Below are 18762 nucleotides of genomic sequence, written 5' to 3'. Positions count from 1 at the left end.
ACTGACCATGTCATGAGTGATGTTATGTATGAGGTCATATACAAAAAGAGCAATTGGTGTACAGAATGCAGAACAATGTCATAATTTCATCTGGGCCTAAATCCATAATGTTTTTGCTCACCATGCTAGTCCAGTTTGGACCCAGCCATATGCAAATCAGTCTTGACCCTGCGCCCAATGCGAACAGTGCAGCCCGAACTGCCAGGCCAGGTCCTCCCTGGACTGGAAACAAGCATCCTAGGACCAGTTTTGGGCTTTCAGCCCTCATCAGCCAGGATAGCTTGACTCCAGTGGCATGGAGAGCACAGGACTTAAGTCTTAGCATACCCGTCCCACTCGGGGTGGCAAATACAAAAAGAACAATTGATGGACAAAATGCAGAACAATGTCATACATTCACCCCAGTACAGAGATCTGGGTCTAAATCCATATATGAGGTCATAAGCAGTGCATTGCAGGCGTAAGTTATAGTTAGTTCAAGTAACTATAACTGCTAAATTTCTATGCTTTTGTGTGTGTAAAATCTGTGCTTAAATATAATGTCCCTTTAAACTTTTTTTTTTCAGTGAATTTCTAAGGTTTTTGTAATGCTATTTCCTAACTATAACGTCCCCGTAACCTTTGGGGTTGCAGTGAATTTCTGAGTTAAAAAAATTTCATTTCCTAAGTATACCACCACTGTAACCTTTGAGAGTGGGTGTGTGAGTGGCTGTTTGGGTTTTTGAGTAGATGTGTGAGTGTCTCTGTGGGTGTGTGACTGTGCCTCTGATTGCCTGTATGGGTCTGTGATCAGGTGTGGGAGTACCTGCATGGGTCTGTGGCTAGGTCTCTGAGTGACTGAGTTGGCCTGTGAATTGGTCTCTCAGTGCTTGCGTAGGTCTATGAGTGGATCTGTGAGTGGCTGTGTGGGTCTGTGAGCAGGTGGGTATAAGAGTGTCTCTGTGGGTCTGTGAATAGTATGTGATTGGCTGTGTGGGGCTAGCAGTAGGGGTGTGAGGGCCTGAGCGGGTCTGTGAGTGAGTCTATGAGTGGCTTCATAGGTCTGTGAGTGTGTGTGTGACTGCCTGTGTGGGACTTTCAGTGGGTGTGGAAGTGCCAACATGGAACTGTGAGTAGGTGCATGAGTGCCTGTGTGGGTCTGTGAGTGGGTCCGTGAGTGCCTTCACGTGTATTTGAGTCAGGCTGTAAGTGCCTGCATGGGTCTGTGAGTAGGTGTATGAGTGCCTATGTGAGTCTGTGAGTGGGTCTGAGAGTGCCTGCATGGCTCCGCGGGTGGGTGGGTGAATGCCTGCGTAGATCTGAGAGTGGGTGCTTGACTGCCTGTGAGGGTCTGTAAATGGGTATGAGAGTACCTTTGCAAGTGTCTGAGTTGGTCTAACAACGTTTTTTTTCTAAAGTGTATCAAGATTCTCGGACCCATTTCAGATTTACACAGGGCCACGTTGAGCCTTGCGGGGTATCTGCAGATTCCTGAAGAGGGAAAAAGGCTATATAACTCAATTTTGTACCCTGCACTCCTCTAACACACTCATGGGGTCAGGGTACCTCTACCCTGACTCCTTTAATAATTTTGCAGATACATTTTAAGACGCCGGGACCATTCTCCGATACTTAAAATGATGGCCACAACTTGTGGTCGGCCAATCACTGCATTGCTAATGGCCCATGACTTTGCGGATCTGCTGTGGGTGCTCCGTGGAGGGTCTGCATCCCTAGATATACTGTTTTTCCTTTAATAACTCTGCAACTACTGAATGGATTTACACCAAATCACAAAAAGGGTTCTTTCTGGACCAAGAGCTACCTCTCTTCAGAATTTGGTGTAATTCCGTCCAGCAGTTCGGGCTGTAGTCGTGTTAAAAATCTCTACGGGAAATTGCATGGGAAACACTTTTTTAGAGACCCCCTTTTTCGAGCCCACGCTTGACAAAAAGTCTGCAGTGCAACACTATTTAGTATTAAGAGATAGCCATTCATTTATATGTAGTTATTTATAAGTCAAACTTTTCATAGGAAGAGTGTTTTTATTTTCTAATAACTTTGGCACTATTTGACAAACTTTCACAAAACTTTTTTTTTAAATGTAACCCACCTCAGCACCTTAATGGAAAGTTTTGAGTGATCTGTCACGCAGAGGTTGAGAAAAAGGGAGGGGGACCCAAAACACTTTTAAGCCATGCAGTTTGAATAGGGGATTTTAGACAATGATACAGAAAAACAGAAAAAAGGTGCTTAACAAAAAGAAACCAAATTTGGCAGAAAGCTAGATTTTTACCCAGGAAGCATGCATTTTATGACGTGGCGTCACTCCTGAATAACTGAAAAAGATTTTTTTTAAATGATAAGTGGTGTGGGGGGGTGGAGGTCAGTGGCTAGTTGGCTATTCTTCGGCAGTTGGCTGCCTACATGGGTTGTGTTCAGCTAACCCCACACAACACACATGGTCAAAGGAAGAGCATGGCATTGGGTTGGCCGCCTTCTGGTGTGTTTGATACATTGTGGGGGATTGGTCACAGATATATGGTTATAAGATTTTACTTTATGTTAAAAATCATATAAATTTGCTTTAAAAAAACAAAGGTTAACTGGAGTTATACGTAAGTAAGTTAGTAAGATTTTAACGTATGTTAAAAAAAACTTGGAAATTCACTGAAAAAAAAAGTCCAAGTGGAGTTATATGTAGGTATTCTAATAATAAAAAAAAAAATGTTTAAAAAACACTGAAATTCGCCAGTTATATGTAACTGACCTAAATGTAACTTACACCACTATGATGCACTGGGTATGACCATCTCAAATGACATCATTGATGGCATCACTGATGACATCACTGATCCTATCACTGACACTATAATGGCACTTTAACCTTTGATTTTTTCAGTGAATTTCTGAGGAATCATAAAGTCTTTATAAAAGTTGAGTTTGGCATGAATGTGTGATTTTAACTTAAGTTTGAGCCAAGAGGTTTACTCACAGGCACAATTAAAGAAGATGTCTTGAACTGTTTTTTGAAATGTTTACGTTTCTAGGTGTTGCGTACAGCAGTACCTGTAACAGGTACTGCAGTACATTTGACTCACATTGAAACACATCTCATTGGCTAATGTCATTTGTTTGATGTATATGGAGAGCGTTCCCACCCCTTTTCTGTTAATAGGCATTGGCAGTGGGGCACACCTGCATAACCTTTCCTGTTTCTCTCAACTTATTTTGTATTATTTTTCGAAAATATTTTTGGAGATCTACATCTATGGCATCTGGGGAGGTGATAGAGAAGATGAAGAAGGTGAGGAACAGTCCAGTCCATAAGCCATTCAAGAGTGCCTTGCGTGAGAATTATTTTATATACCACATGGACAGATGATAGTATCTGCACAAATAGCTATGTGCAAAAAACATGGAAGGGACTTTTCAAGAGCTACTTCAAAAAAGTACTTTTTTGGACCTTCAGGTATGTAAAAACACCTGCACAATTGCCACAGCACCCAGCTTGTTGCAGTCAATTAAGAGTGAGATGAACAAGATGGAGATTCAACCTCTACAGCTCGTCATCGAACAGTCCAGGTTGTGGACCCAGGATCTTCATAGTCTACCGCTGCTTCGAGGTAAGAGAGTAATTCTCTCTATCAGCCCATTGCTCTACACTGTGTACATTGTAAATCGTTTGTTTACAGCAGAGAGCAGAGCACACAAGAAAGGGACAGATTGTTAGCTGCCAATGAGAAAGTTTGGAAAATAATATTCTTTTTTACATCTTAGTTTTGATGCTTTAATTTCTCCCTTTTTCTTTATTTCATAAAACAATTTTGGAAAAAAATGTAAAGTAAAATTTGTTTAAAAAAAGGTTCCTATTGAAACTACCTTTCCAGGTTTAAAAATATAAAAACAATATGTTGTTTGATATGTCTGACTATTAATGTTAGTATATTCGTATAGTCTGGTGTATCAGGTGAAAGATAACAATAAAAGACTAGTCTACTGTTGTAGACTGATGCTAAAGTCAAAGACATATAACGATAGATTGTTGCTTTAATAATTAAAATAGCATTCTACAGCAAAATATAAATAAAAGAACATTCTGATATAACAGTATGTACTTATATATCCTTATAGTGGCATACACGGGTCAAAAAAGGCCCACTCTAGAGCAATTTCCCCAAATGAAAAAAGAGGGCTTTGAACAAATGAGCCGACCTTTAATATCTGTTATGTGCTAATATAATAGCATATAAAACTATTAGAACATTCCACTCTATAACTGCAAAATGTTCTAATAGACAACAAAGCATACTCCAGAAACAAACAGGAGCTTTAGAGACCCTTGCACCTCTGAAGTCTGAGTAGCTCTCTAAGGTTTTGGTGTGTGTGGTAGTTTCTAGCCCACATACTGAAAGAGCTGTTAAAATGTCCAGTAGTCAAGATTGTAGGTAGTGGGTGCATTGCCTCCTAAAGGGACTTGAGTGTCTGGAGGGAGTGATTCTCCATAAGGAATTATGAACAAGGCAGACTCTGTGTGCAGATATTCTTACCCCCACATCTGTTGTGAGTTACCAACAAGATGGCAGCTACCTGCAAAACAGGTCACTACAGGGTGAAGGCTGAGTGTAGTAGGGACTTCGCCACCTAAAGGATCTATGATGTCTAGAAAAAGTGTAATCTCTCTTACGAGTTGTGCACAGTAGCTAAAACCTTTAGAAGCAGCAATGTGTCCACCCGTGTTGGGTTGGTTGCCCACAAGAGGTCAGCTAACCACAAATGTTTAAACAAACGACAATAATTGAACATAGCAGGTACTTGCACAGCAGTTTGCATTTGGTTCCCTATGAGAGGTTGGAAATTTACGAAGGGTTCAATGCAGGGTGAGGGCTGTGCATAGTAAGCGCTTAAATTGATGGCCTTGTCAGCAGTTACAGATCAGCCCATATAAGGTCTGGAGCCCACAAGCAATAAACTATCCATGTATGGTTCTCCTGTACAGGGTAAAGGCTGTGCATACTAGGAACTTCACCACCTAATTAGGCGTGCGTGTCTGGAGGAAGTGGACTCTCCGTGAAGGGTAGCACACAGGGTGAAGGCTGTGTGCAGAAGGTACTAGCCCACCCATGTGAGGTTGATTGCCCTCAAAAGGTTGTCTATCTGCAAAGGGGTTCGGGCAGAATGAAGACTGTGCACAGTAGGGGTTTGGCCTCCTATTTGGGCTTTAGTGTCTAGCGGGAGTGGGCTCTCCATGAAGAGTTGTTCACATAGCGAAGACCATGCACAGCAGGTACTAGCTCACCCGTGTGTGTGGTCGGAACCCCACAATAGGTTGCCTATCCGTGAATGATTCAGTACAGGTTGAAGGCTGTGTGTAGTAGGGGATTGGCCACCTAATGGGTATTAGGTGTCTTTCGGGTTAGGGCGCTCACTGAAGAGTTGTTTAAGGGTGAAGTCTGTGCGCAGTAGAGGCTTGGCCAAATATCGGGACTTAGGTGTCTAGAGAAAGTGTGCTCTCTGTGACAGGTGGTGCACAAGGCAAAGACAGCACCCAGCAGTTATTATGAACCACACACAGGCGGTAATGCCCATGACAGAAACACTATCTATCTAGGGTTCGATACAAGGCAAAGGCTGTGCAGAATAGCGGCTTCACCACCTATGGGGCTTGTGGCTCTGGAGGAAGTGGGCTTTCTCTGAAGGCTTGTGCACAGGGCGAATGTGGTTGATTGCCCACAAGAAGTTGGCTATCCACACAGGGCATGGTATAGGGCGAAGACATATTATTAGGGGCTTTGCAACATAAGGGAACTTGGGTGTTTAGGAGGAGTGTGCTCTCCATGATTTGTGCCCACAGGAGGTTGTTTTTTATTTACTTTTTCCAAGGTCTTGCGGTACTCCTTCGGGACCAGGTGATCTTGCTGGAGTCCCACAGGATCACATGGTAGTCTACGCTGGGTCCCGTGGTGGTACCCCAGGACCCATGAGGCAGAAAAAAGGTTTACGTTTTATAGGGGATCTAGGGGTTCCCTCTAGGACCCCCTGTAACTATTAGAGGGGCTGGGTTTGAGTGCCCTACCCCCTGAAATCATATAATTTATTTACTTCCTGGAAACAGGGACTGGGGCATCATGTCCTGTAATGGCAGCCGCAACATCTCTGGTTCTGTAGCGGACAGCAAACAAGATTTCATGGGCCCATTGAGCGTCAACAACATATATTCAGTTTACCATTGTGGCAGAGGTCAACAACATAGATTTGGTGTACCATTGTGGCTGAAATTCCTCATGGTACATTTCAAGATGCTTGTTAATTTGTAGGTAATATTTTCAGGTGAATAAATACACTGGCTTCCAATATATTATGATTATTTCATGAGCCAGCATTAGGATTTTAATGGTTGTGCATCTGATACACATTGATATATGCAGAAAAAGCTGAACTAGAAAATAAGGCATTTTTTCCCATCAAAGGAAGGGAAGAGATGACATGAGGATGGATATTTGTACTACTCTTAACGTTAATGTGAATATTATATTTAGTGCATTGTTCAGCCAATTCTCAGGAACTTTGCAACCAACACACTGTCTCTGCACTGGAATAGCCACTTTGTTCGTCCTACTTCCTTTCGTTTCGCTGGAGGAGGAAGTGGAGGACAGTGCGCGCGCTGCAGAACTAGAAAGATCCTTGCTTCAGGCTCCCAGTGACCCTCTGACTACACGACAGCCCGCGTGCCAGACTGGATACTTAATATAATATGCAGAGTTGAGGTGCAGGATATATTTCTACATTTAAGATCACAGTGGCATCCTCCTAAGGCCCAAAATTAGCATTTCCAGTTCAAAGTAAAATGTTGATGGATGGCCACTAAGTTGCAGTTCGTGTGGATAATGGGTCTTATGTAAAGAAACTTGTGTTATTAAAATATCCTTTCAGAGTTCCAACGTGTTCCTTTTTCATGAAATAATTTATCTCGCCCTAAGGACACTCTGCTTTTAGAGAGGTTTAGATGTGGTCTCAGGGGTGTTGTTATAACAGGGCTCTGCTGTCTACCAATATGGGACAGTACAAGGCAATTACATGCATCCAATTACAGTATCACAAAAAAATATGTACAAGCCTTACATGATCAATGGTTTAAGCTTTCTAGGGGAGACTTTCAGATTCCGGTTTTCATTTTTGTTGGGGAATAAGATAGTATCCAATTATTCAGTTTATTTTTTACTGACAAACAGGCTGACTGTTTTGGTTTGCATAAAATAAGGTAAAAGGTCTGATATCAAAGGTTAGTTTCAGTAGAATTTTGCTCAATTTAGCTGCAGTTTGATCTGAATGTGCACCGCGGCACGGCTTCAACTTTAACAAGTTTGACAATTTAATTTCACATTTTTTTTTGCTTTCATAAAGGCACCGCCAAGCCAGAGGAGTCGATTCCGCGAGCGTCTGGTTGTGAACTGTTATGACTAATTTATATCCCTCTGTTTTCTTTCTCACTTCCTGTGCGGGGATCTGTTTCTCGTCAGCGCAGGGAAAGCGATGGGCCTGCAGCAGAGCACCGAATTCAATTCATGCAGCGAGCGCGTTCTGGATCACCAAGGCCAAAAAACATCTATTTGACTAAAGAGCTATCAGGCAGCCATAAAAATTATGGATCGCAGAAATAAGCAATTAGTGTTATCTTCAATTGCTTTATTGGCAGTAGTCACTCGTTAGAAAGGAGGCAGCAGTAAAACAGATTGCAACATATAACAGCATATGGGATTCGACATTATGCTGTTATTCCCTGCCAAGAAGTTATATTTTCATTTCAGCGCGTGGAACAACCTATCGCAGAGCTTTCAGCATTAGCGGTGGGTGACCTCTTCTGTTTTTTTTTTTGGCTGGCTGAAAATTTGCGAGGTTGCAACTGAATCAAAATAAGTGTTATAAAATTGCAGTCATTAGCGAGGCATGACTTTGGGAATGGACTTGAGCTACAGCATCCTTGACTGACACTGTCTGTGTATGTAACAGAGTGGAAATAAGGCTAACAGACTGTAACACAGGGATGACATGGGGGACAAATTGTGCTTTTGACAGCTTGCCCACCTGCGTAGCCTTCGTGCTGGAGCACTTGATAGGTCCAATTACTACACGAAAGCATATGACAAGATGTAAAGACTCATAGGCCGATCAAATGCCAGCCCAACTTAGCTCTATTAGGCCCAGTCCCACATCTCTCTTATTAAGTACCACATGCTCTTTTATTATCAGGAAATTTAGCAATAAATAAAGACCAATAACAAGCATTACAAACTATTAATAGGTCCAGATTTAACATTATGCACACCAAGTGCCAGTGTTGTATTCGATGTTGGAATCTTTATGTTGTAGGAAATTGATTTCATTTTAAATCCAAGCAATTATGTTTAGGATATAAAGTAAAGCATTTATGCAATGCTATTTAACTTTGAGGTTAAAACAATGGTAATCTCAATTACCCTGCGTCTTAGTCTTCCTCGTCACAGTCGGGGAGAAAGGTTGATATGGTAAAAATAACCAGATTGGAAATCTCTCTTCACTTAAAATTCTAGAAAACTGTACACCTTACCCATACCACCACAACATCCTTCTTCTAGAGCTCCTATAAACACCAATATGCTTAACCTGGTTCTACAGGATGCCAAATGAGGACGGGAAGGGAATGAGTGAGAGACGAGGATGGTGACAAAGAAGCCTGGGGCTCAGGGTTAATAATTATTACTGGTAAGTACATGCAACATTTCCCCTTCAACCGTCTTCCTCTGTCCAGTCCTTTCTAGGTGAGGATATACAAAGGTTTATCAACTAAAGACACAAGACCAAATCACAGGGCCCAGGGAAAATGCAAAACCACAGAACTTTAATAAAGCAAATGTGAAGCAGCACACAATACACTAACACCAAAAGCAATCTTGTCCTTGCTCCCCAAATCTAGATGATAAAGATACAAACAATACATGAAAATTAGCCAAAGTGGCAGCCTTACAAAGATTGCATAGGAGAATCCTGCTTGCTTCTGCCTATGAAGTTGCCAGTTCTCTTGAGGAGCAACCTTGAATTTTATCTACATCATTCTTCACATATGAAATGTAGGCTTGCAATACACCCAGAAGAATTCTGTGACTTAAAGTAGCTACAAGGTGATTTTTTTCTCCCCCTTATTTGAAGATCCAAAGGAAAGAAAGACTCATCACAACAATATGTAACTTTTTTAACAAATATATTAGGAAGGCCCTTCAAACGTCAAAGGACTAGGGAATAGAATCCTTAAAATTAGAGTTAAAAACTGCGAGTAAAATCTCGTGAAAATATGAAACTGGGAAGGAATCTTAGAATCCAACCTAGACCCAAGAAAAAGAATCAATTGATCTGTAATAAATAGAGGTAGAGATATGAAATTAATAAGGAGCCCAATTAAATTTACCTCCAAGCAGAAGTTATTACCACTAAAAAGCAACCCTAGCAGGCAACTATGTTAAAGAGTGTTGTCATGAAATGAGTTTATAGTAAGTAGTAATAACATATATGTATTCCATGACACGAGCTGCACAAGCTGCTGACTTCATCCTTTCTGCTTGCGTCCTTGTATTCTATGTTCGACATGCCCTAATAGAATGTTTAAGTTTAGAGTGTCTGGCAGTTAGATACTGGTCATTGCTATGTCTGGTCACTTACCTCAGCTGCTGGGAACAGTTGTACAAATAAAGCTTCTTTCAATCGACATTAGTGTTCCTATCACTGCAGAGCAACCTCCTCATCTTTGTTCTATGGCTACCACCATCATAAAGTGCACCAGTTCTCTGCCTCAATCTTTGTTCAGGTTCTGATTTCACTCACACAATGTGTGACCAGCAGTGAACTTCTAAGCCACATATCGATTTTTGGGGGCTTCGAGGGCGATTTTCAGAGCCAGCGGGTGCTTCCAGGGTGTATGACAGTACCTGTAATTGGCGCTGCTTCCCTACACAGCTACTCCGTGTGGCAGCTTCGCATTGCAAGTCCCTGCAGCTATTCATCCTGTGCTCATGTTGGCATTCACATAGTTTATGTCCTGCCATTTTCTCAGTAAGTAGCGCTGTGCAGCAACTCTCTACTGCCAGCCAAGCAGTGCTCACGTCGCCTAGGTGCCACCATTTTGATTGTATTTCAGCTTCTGCCTTACCTACGGTACAGATTTCAGTAATAATCTTGCTGCTTTAGTGTACTTTCCGCTTTAGGGTAAAGCATCCATTTCTGACAGACACATCTGTGCCTCCTATTTTGTTCTTGCACCGCCTGTTTCTGGACAAATTATTTTAAACTCAGGTATTTATTTTCAATTTTTTTTCATCAGTATGCAGCAGTGCTGTAACCCACCACTACCGTTGCTCCAAAATCCTAGAGATTTACCCATGAAATGGGGTAAAAGGATTGGCTTATTTAATAATTTTATGATTGCCATAGATGCCAATTCATTCCCTGCCACAAGAAAGAAGTGGTTTGTTGTTAAACTCTATTGGTACAGAGGGGCAAGAACTATTTGATCACTTACCTCAACATCAGGGACCTTTTGGGGTTAGGTGTATGATGAATTTAGTGAAGCTTTGAACAAGCTAAAGTCACAATTTACAAGTGAGCCAAATGTTGTGATGAATCACTTTAACTTTTACTCATGACATCAACCAAGTGCAGAACTTGTTGTAAGCTATGTTGTCGCTCTTCGCATTTTAGCAGCAATGTGTGAATTTGGTATTATTGATGATCAACACATTTAAGATCAAGTGATCATGCATTCCTATACTAAGACAATTCAGGAGCAATTATTAATACTTAAGAACCCTACATTGACTGAAGTATTACAAGGAAAAAACGTTATTGAGAGATCACTACGATCATGCTGTAAAACAGTAGGGGCCGATTTCGACCAAGAACCCTTCAGTATTTGCCCGGCGTTAGCCGCCTCTCATACCGTACGATATTACCAAACAAAGAGGCAGGCGCTGGAGACTGGAAGGCAGGAAACAGGAGTTCATTCCGACAGAGCAGAACACGTCAAATCAGACAACAGGGTATCTCCTCGAGGTGCTCTGCACGCATCCTTTCGGCCTGGCCTCTTATACACAGGTTTATAGCTTTATTACATAAAACACATTCTTGTCAATTCTTTGATGTACGGAAAAGACATTCTCAGAACCCCCGCTTCAAACCTGTTCCCACACACATTTACAATAGAAGTCCCCACCCCAGTCGCAGCGGGTGATGACCATCCCATAGCGGGACATTCTGCCGATTCCCGGAATGGGTGTATCTGATCAGATGTCACGGGGTGGGGGGGGGCCTTGATCAATCGGATCCTTTGATGGGGAAACTTCCTACTGTATGAGGGCAATAGACAGCATCCACAGGGCCAGGTGGTGGCCTGGGTACAAGCAGGACAATCGGGCACAGAGGAAAAGGAGGGGGGTTCTTATCAAAGGACGCAGGATGATGAAAGGAATGGAGGGAGGTGTTGATCTGGGAACAGGATGGGGTTCCGAGGCAGGGTTGCGCTGGAGAGGGGTTTTTATGATCCAAGCATGTGAGGGCGGGGGCTGTCAGCACGCAGGGGACGCTTGCGAGGTTGGGAGAGGGAGAGAGATGCGTTGGCTACCGGCAGTGGGCAGGGAGACCATGGCTTTCAAAATGGCTGCCGTTTACGCGCACGAATGGGCCTAAAAAGGGACAAGATGGCGCCGATAATGTTGACGCTGCAAACTAGATTTCAACAGTCCTCCCTTTTCAACATATCTAGCCAACTTGTCTAATCGACGTCTATCTTCATCAAATTCCCAACCTCAACATCGTACAATGCTCTCATACGCTCCTTTTCGAAGTCCACAGTCTTAGGGCAGATACAATTCGCACATAGTGAACACAGAGGCGGCAGGCATTGGATTCCTAAGCAGAACCCACATATTACAACAATGGGAATCAGGATAATCGTAAACAATCTCCATCCCCAGTTCTTAACAGTACTCCAGAACCATACACCAAGGGACCATTCTTCTTGCTCCTGGTGAACTTCTGAGGAAAGTCTGTGGAGATGTTTGATGGCTTTGTACACTGAGTGAGAATTGTCCGGTATATATGTGCAGCAGCTGGACCCTATGATGTGGCATGCTCCTCCGCGATCCGCTAGAACCACATCTAGAACAAGGCGGTTCTGGAGAGCCACCAGGCGGACCGCTTGAAGCTCGGCTGTATTGTTCGCAAGGATGCCCGCTGTAATGTTCATCGTTGTTTCGACTGCCTGGGTCAAGTGTCGGATGACACGGCTGTTCGCCATCGGGCCCCAGAGTGGAACAAGTCCCTTCATTGCATCGAGGAACTGTGCTCCGGTGGAGTCGGCTATTTCAATGTCCTTGGCTCATTTTTGTCTGTTGTGATTCGCTGGAGCCACATAGGTCGGAGGAAGGATAAAGGAGATAAAACAGGAGCCCCCCCAGCCTTTGGGGAGCCAGGTATAGGCCTTTGTACCACAAACAAAGTACATGTTCGGAGAGGAGACAAAAGAGGGTGGATCGGTGGAGTCCAAAGTTCTGGTGATGTGGCAAGTGCTGCGGCCTACCAGCTGTGTCCCAAGCCCTTCGATGCACATAAGGCCTGTGACGTTGATGACGGATAGGGCCACAGTCAGGGTGGCAGCTGTTCATTTCCGGAGTTAGGAGAAGGTGGGTCTGGTTGGATTCTTAAACACCTGCATTTCAATTCGTTCTTTGACAGGGATGTCCATGTGGATAGAGTCGTTGGAGGTCTGTGGGCAGAAGTGTGCAGCAGTTTTCCTCGTTTTGTTCTGCCAGACCTCATGAAAGAAATGTGTCATAGTTTTGCTGGAGGTGGCATTATCCCTATAGCTTTCTTGCAAGAGGATCAGCCAAGCAAGGCAGGAGCCGTGAATTGAGAAGGGTGAAGGGATGAAGGGTATGGAATGTCCAGTGGCGTGGGGTAGCAAACGACAGATCCAGCAGTGGGTGGCATTGGTAGCAAGATTGTGTTGGTGCAGCAGTTGCACGAAGGAGTTGTTCCAAAACTCCTTACGTCTTTCTCGGAGTTGGGGTGAAAGAGAAATCAGATAATGTTCCTTCATGGTGGTAGGCTGTGCAGTGGTCAGGAATGTCTCAACGGCTGGCGCGTTCTCTTCCACAATCCAGAGGGGGGTCATTAGGAGGAGGCAAAAGAGGAGGGCGATAAAAAGTGCAATAGTCTTAAAACTGTGGATTTTGTCAGTCTTTTGGTTCCTGTAGCGGATCTTCCGATGTCCGGTTGCTTCCATCACCTTCTTGTCGGGCGCTTCCATCATCTTCAAGGGGCTCGGTAGCGGGCAGAACCACAAACTTCGTCTGACTTCTCTCCTGGCGACCCTAGTAGTGTTAGGCCACCGCTCTGAGAATTTCGACTTAGTCAATGGTCTGCTTAGACGAAGCTCCCTCCTTTCGTTGCAGGTTATACCCTTCTCTGGATGGCACAGTGGGATCGGGAGTTTTTGCTAATTCAAGTGTCTCTGTGTCCGGATAGCAGTTCAGTGACGGTCGGTCTTTGTTCAGGAGCTCTTCTTGGGTGGCCACGTCTTCGGTCGTCATCAGAGTCGAAGGGATTCTTTTGCAGTGGTGTGCATGCACCCAGTTGCGCTTTCCTTCCACTCGAAGTGCCGTTCGGGTGGTGATTAGAACTTGCCAGGGGCCCGTCCACCGAGGTTCCAGACTCCTTGCACGCTGGAAGTTCCGGATCAGTACAAAATCTCCAGGTTGGATGGTGTGTCCGGGACCCCTGGAAGCGTCAGGAATGGCATGCAGCATCTGTTGCTGAATAACAGACAGTGTTTTAGTCAACTGGTACAAGTAATCAGACATCAGGACGTCTGGGACGTCATGAATGGGCGTCGGTTTTGGTGCAGACCAGACATTCATGGGCCGGCCGAATACAACCTCGTAAGGTGTCAAGTGGTGCTTGGTGGGGGTGGAACGCATCGATAGCAATGCCAGTGGGAGAGCATCTGGCCATTTCAGTCCTGTGGTAGCCACTATCTTAGCCAGTTTTAGTTTCAGAGTGGCATTGTGTCGTTCAACGAGTCCCGCAGATTGGGGGTGGAAGATTGTGTGGAACTTCTGTTTTACACCCAACCCTTTTAAGATGAGTTGGATAACTTCGGCTACGAAGTGAGGGCCATTGTCGCTCCATAAAATTCAACAGAGGCCGTAACGAGGGAAGAATTCCTTTAGTATTACCCTTGCAGTGGCCATAGCGGTGTTGTCGTGGGTTGGATAGGCTTCCACCCACTTGCTAAATGCGCACACCACAACAAGTACGTACTTCAGGCCTTGGCATCTGTCTAGCTGGATGTAGTCCATCTGCAGGACGTCAAACGGGTGATTGGGAACCCCAAACCCTCCCCGGGTACTACAGTTCCTTTCCCAGGGTTATGTTGCAAACAAATCAAGCATTGTTGGACCAGACGTTTGGCGGAGTCTGTGATTTTGTCGTTGTGCCAAACTCTGGAGACAAGCTCGATCATAGGGGCTGATCCTATGTGTGCAGGGGAGTGTGCCATAGTCAGTATGGGGATCAGGTATGAGTCAGTTAGCAACCATTTGTTTGTGTCTTTTGTTCGCCAGCAGCCTTCATCGTCTTTCAGTCGCACCCATGCCCATTCAGTCAATTCGTGTTGTGTGCTGGCCATTTGGATGTCCCTAATAGTTTCCCTAGCATCTGTCCATTTCTCGGCTTGTGACCTGGTCACGTACATGCGTGTTGTCGCCCTATTCTCAGCTGTGGTTCGGGCAGTCATGTCGGCTAGTGCATTCCCTTGACCAATGATGTCTGTCACCCTTTTGTGTGCTTGGCATTTTATTACCGCAAGTTGCTTGGGAAGAAGGACTGCTTCGGTTAGGGCGGAGACTAGATCTCTGTGTAAGATGGGGGTGCCATGCGAGGTCAAGAATCCCCTCTCCTTCCAAAGGTGCCCAAAGTGGTGAACCACCCCGAAGGCATACTGGCTGACGGTGTAAATGTTTGCTGTGGTTCCTGCTGCCAGGATGCATGCTCGCGTGAGGGCAATCAGTTCTGCTGCTTGGGCAGATCGTTGTGTGATGCGGGCTGTCTCTACTACGGTTCGGGCTTTGGTAACTGCATAAGCAGCTGAGGTAGTGCCATCGGGGAGTTTGATGCAAGAACCGTCCACCCACAGCTCTCCGTCAGGGTCAGGAAAAGCCGTGTCTCTGAGGTCAACCCTACTCCTGGTCTGTTCGTCCGTGAGGGTCACACAGTCATGTACGGGGGACACATTGGGATTGTTCTCTGGTAGGGGCAACAAAGTTGCCGGGTTCAGTGTGGTGCATCTTTTCAGGGTGATGTGGGGTGCGAGCAGAGTCAATTCGTATCCAGTCAGTCGTGCGCTCGTCAGGTGTTGCGTCTTAGTTTGGTTCAGGAGGGTGTCAACCGCATGGGGTACTAACACTGTGAGGGAATTCGAGAGTACGATTCCCTCACTTTGTCGGATAGAGATAGCAGCGGCAGCTACAGCTCAAAGGCAGGCAGGCAAAGCTCTGGCTACAGGGTCAAGAGTGGCAGAGAAGTAAGTGCACGGTCGTTGCTTTGGGCCAATGGACTGGGTCAAGACAGACAAAGCACATCCCTCCCTTTCGTGAGTGTAGAGGGAGAAGGGCTTTGCGTAATCAGGGGTTCCTAGAACAGGGGCTGAAGTGAGGCCTAGTAGGGAGCGGACTTGTTTCTGAGTCTTAGGGGCTGGGGTCTCTAGAATGGTTTGGATTCGGTCAGGAGTACGTTTCCTTCCGTCTTTGGACAGGAGGTGGCCTAGGTAAGTGACCTGGGGTTGGCAGAATTGCAGCTTCTTTTTGGAGACCTTGTGGCCATTTTCCGCAAGGAAGTGCAGGAGTTGGATGGTGGCTGTGACTGCAAGTGGAGTGGTATCGGCCGCCAAAAGGATGTCATCGACGTATTGTATCAACACCACTCCATCGGGTAACTGAACTTCGTCCAGTTGTCTCTTGAGGGCCTGACTGTAGATGCTGGGGCTTTCTGTGTAGCCTTGGGGTGCTCGACAGAATCTATATGAGCGGGCTTTCAAGGTGAAGCCAAAGAGGTAGCGGCTGTCTGGATGGATGGGGATAGAGAAGAAAGCATTTTTGATGTCAATGACAGTGAAGGTGGTGGCAGTAGAAGGAATCAAAGTCAGAATAGTGGTGATGTCGGAGACCACAGGGTACTGAGGTACAACTACTTTGTTGACCTCTCGAAGGTCGATGATGAAGCGGTACGCTTTCTCATCCCCCTCTCCTTGTTTCTTTATGATGGGTAAGATAGGACTGTTGCAAACATTGCTAACCACTTCCTCTACCACTCCTGCGTCTATCAGAACTGAATAATCCTCACCAATGCCTTCTCGCCCTCAGGCGATATCCGATATTGTGGAAGTTTTGGGAGTATTGCGTCCTGTCGAACAGTTATGTGCACTGGGTCAATCATCATGCGTCCTACGTCCGAATCAGACTTGGCCCACAGATACGGAGGCAGAGTGTCAAGTAGGGACAAGTCAGTGTCAGTGATGGAAAACATGCGTCGGGAAGGGCAATGTCTGAGCAGAGCTGGGTTGTCGTACAGAAAGACTCAAACTCCATCTTGTGAACATTTAATTGTAGCTCGGAAATGTTTCAACAAGTCAAGTCCCATAATGGCGTCAGGGGTATTGAAGGAAAGCAAAAATGTTGTGTCAGTGGTGTTATTTTCCAAGTCAAAGGAGATCGGTGTGGACAAAGGGTTAGTGGAGGGCGTTCCATCGAAACCTATCGATGTTACAAGTGAGCCAGACAAGGGTGCCCTTGGAATCAGTCGTTTAGATAACGCACTACGTGTTGCGCCAGTGTCTACCAGGAACGGAGACATTGTACCCAGGACCTTAGCGGTGACGTAAGGACCTTGCTGGTCAACATAGAGCTTGACGGGATCCCTCCCTTGCCCTAGGCAGTCCTATGCGAAGTCGTGAGTGTCGTTGCAGTCAGACTGTTAGTACTGGTTCTGTCGGGGACGGTCAAACGTATTCGGTCTGCCTGATCTGTCGTTATTCGTATCATTCGTGGACCCTCGCCCCTGACCTCTATTTCTCGAACCACCCGCTACGTCTCGGGGGTCCCTATTCTTATTCATCTCCAACAAAACCAGACACTGGGACTTCCAGTGGCCGAATCCCTTGCAAAATGCGCATTGGTCTTCGCTAATGTCTTTACGTCCAACCTGGGGTGCAGGAGTACGGTCTTTAGGGGGTGGGTTCCTAGGGGCATTCGTTTGGTAATTTCCCTTGTACTGCTCTCGTCCTATAGTCACCCCTTGCAAACTGCGCAATCATCACCCTTTCCTTCAAGTCCTTTTTCTTTCTCTCCGTCGCTCTGTCATTTTCGTTTTTCTGATGCTCGTAATATTGAGCCATCTGGAGGATTGCCGCGGGTTTAGAGGCTGCCAAACTACTCTCGCTGGCTTTCAGTTTCTGAGAGACTTCCTGCGACAGAACTTTGACGTAGTTTTGGACAAATAGGTGGTGTCCGGTCGCAGAGGTCATGTCCTGGCCACTGTAATCGGAAAACACAGTCTCAAATCGGGAGAAATATTCCGACACGTCCTCCTGGGGTTTCTGGCGGTCTCCCTTATAGGCATCGTAGGCATCATGGCGCCAGGTTGTTCTATTCGTGGTTCGGTCGCTACAGAAGTAGTAGGTTTAGCTTCCAACCCTTGTTCAGTGAGGTGGCGGAGAACTTCAAGCGTATGCGCAAGGAGGTCCGTCACGTCACACTCACCCTCGTTCCCGATACCCACCTTTCTATATAGAGTCGTTAGGCTCTCGGGACCTTTGTCTTGATATCGGTCCTCATAAGCATTTAGGGCATGATAACACAATCGTACGACAAAGTGTCGTCTGTGGCTTCCCGCATATGATTTGAACATATCCATGATGTGCTCCTCACTCTCCTTTCATTCTACTTGTGTCCTGACTACCTTGTCAATCCCTGCTCGCTCATCTTTGCTCAACCTGTTCGTTCTCGTGGAATCTGTCTGTCGGGTCTCAGGGTCATCTTACATTGTTGCTTGTGCTGTAGCTAGTACAAGGGGTTCGGCCGGCGCGGAGGCCATGGGGCCGAGGCCCTGGTGCTACTCTCGTCTGTACTTGGGGGCGGTGGGTGCTGTGCTAATGGTTGGGAAGGGGCATATGGAGGAGGCATGTAGATGATCGGAGGACCTAATAAGAGATCATCGTTGGCTCGCTGTTTCGAGGGTAATTCAGGGTAGAGCGTAGAGGGCGTTCTAACAGGGCACTGACGCGATGTGTCGGACTCTCGTTTCCGCTTGGCTTCCTCTCTCTCCTTAATCTCTTCTTCCAATTTCCTAGCAGCCATATGAGCTGCTTTCCGTAGTTCTTTCTCTAATCTAATCTTGTTTCTTTTCTTACGTTGTTCTGTTTCTTTACGCCACATGCCGAAGCTGTCAAGCATAGTGGGCGTTGTCTTGCTGTTACGAAGAGCTGTTTCTAGCGCACTTATTTTATCTTCATCGAAGGATCCTATCAGTGGCCACTGACTTTTCTGATCCTTCTTCGTATATTTATGCCACAGCTTGCTATAGGCTATGGCGATCAATCCATGTTTCATGAGCATGTCCTTATTAGGGGTGCCTTCCAGTGGAGCTGGATGGTTCATTTCTAATAAGCGGTCCGGGCTGAACCAACTACCAATCAGTGGGGAG

The sequence above is a fragment of the Lissotriton vulgaris genome, chromosome 6 (genome assembly GCF_964263255.1).
Source record: "Lissotriton vulgaris chromosome 6, aLisVul1.2, whole genome shotgun sequence".
NCBI lineage: Eukaryota > Metazoa > Chordata > Amphibia > Caudata > Salamandridae > Lissotriton > Lissotriton vulgaris.
Note: the sequence above shows the minus strand (reverse complement) of the source record.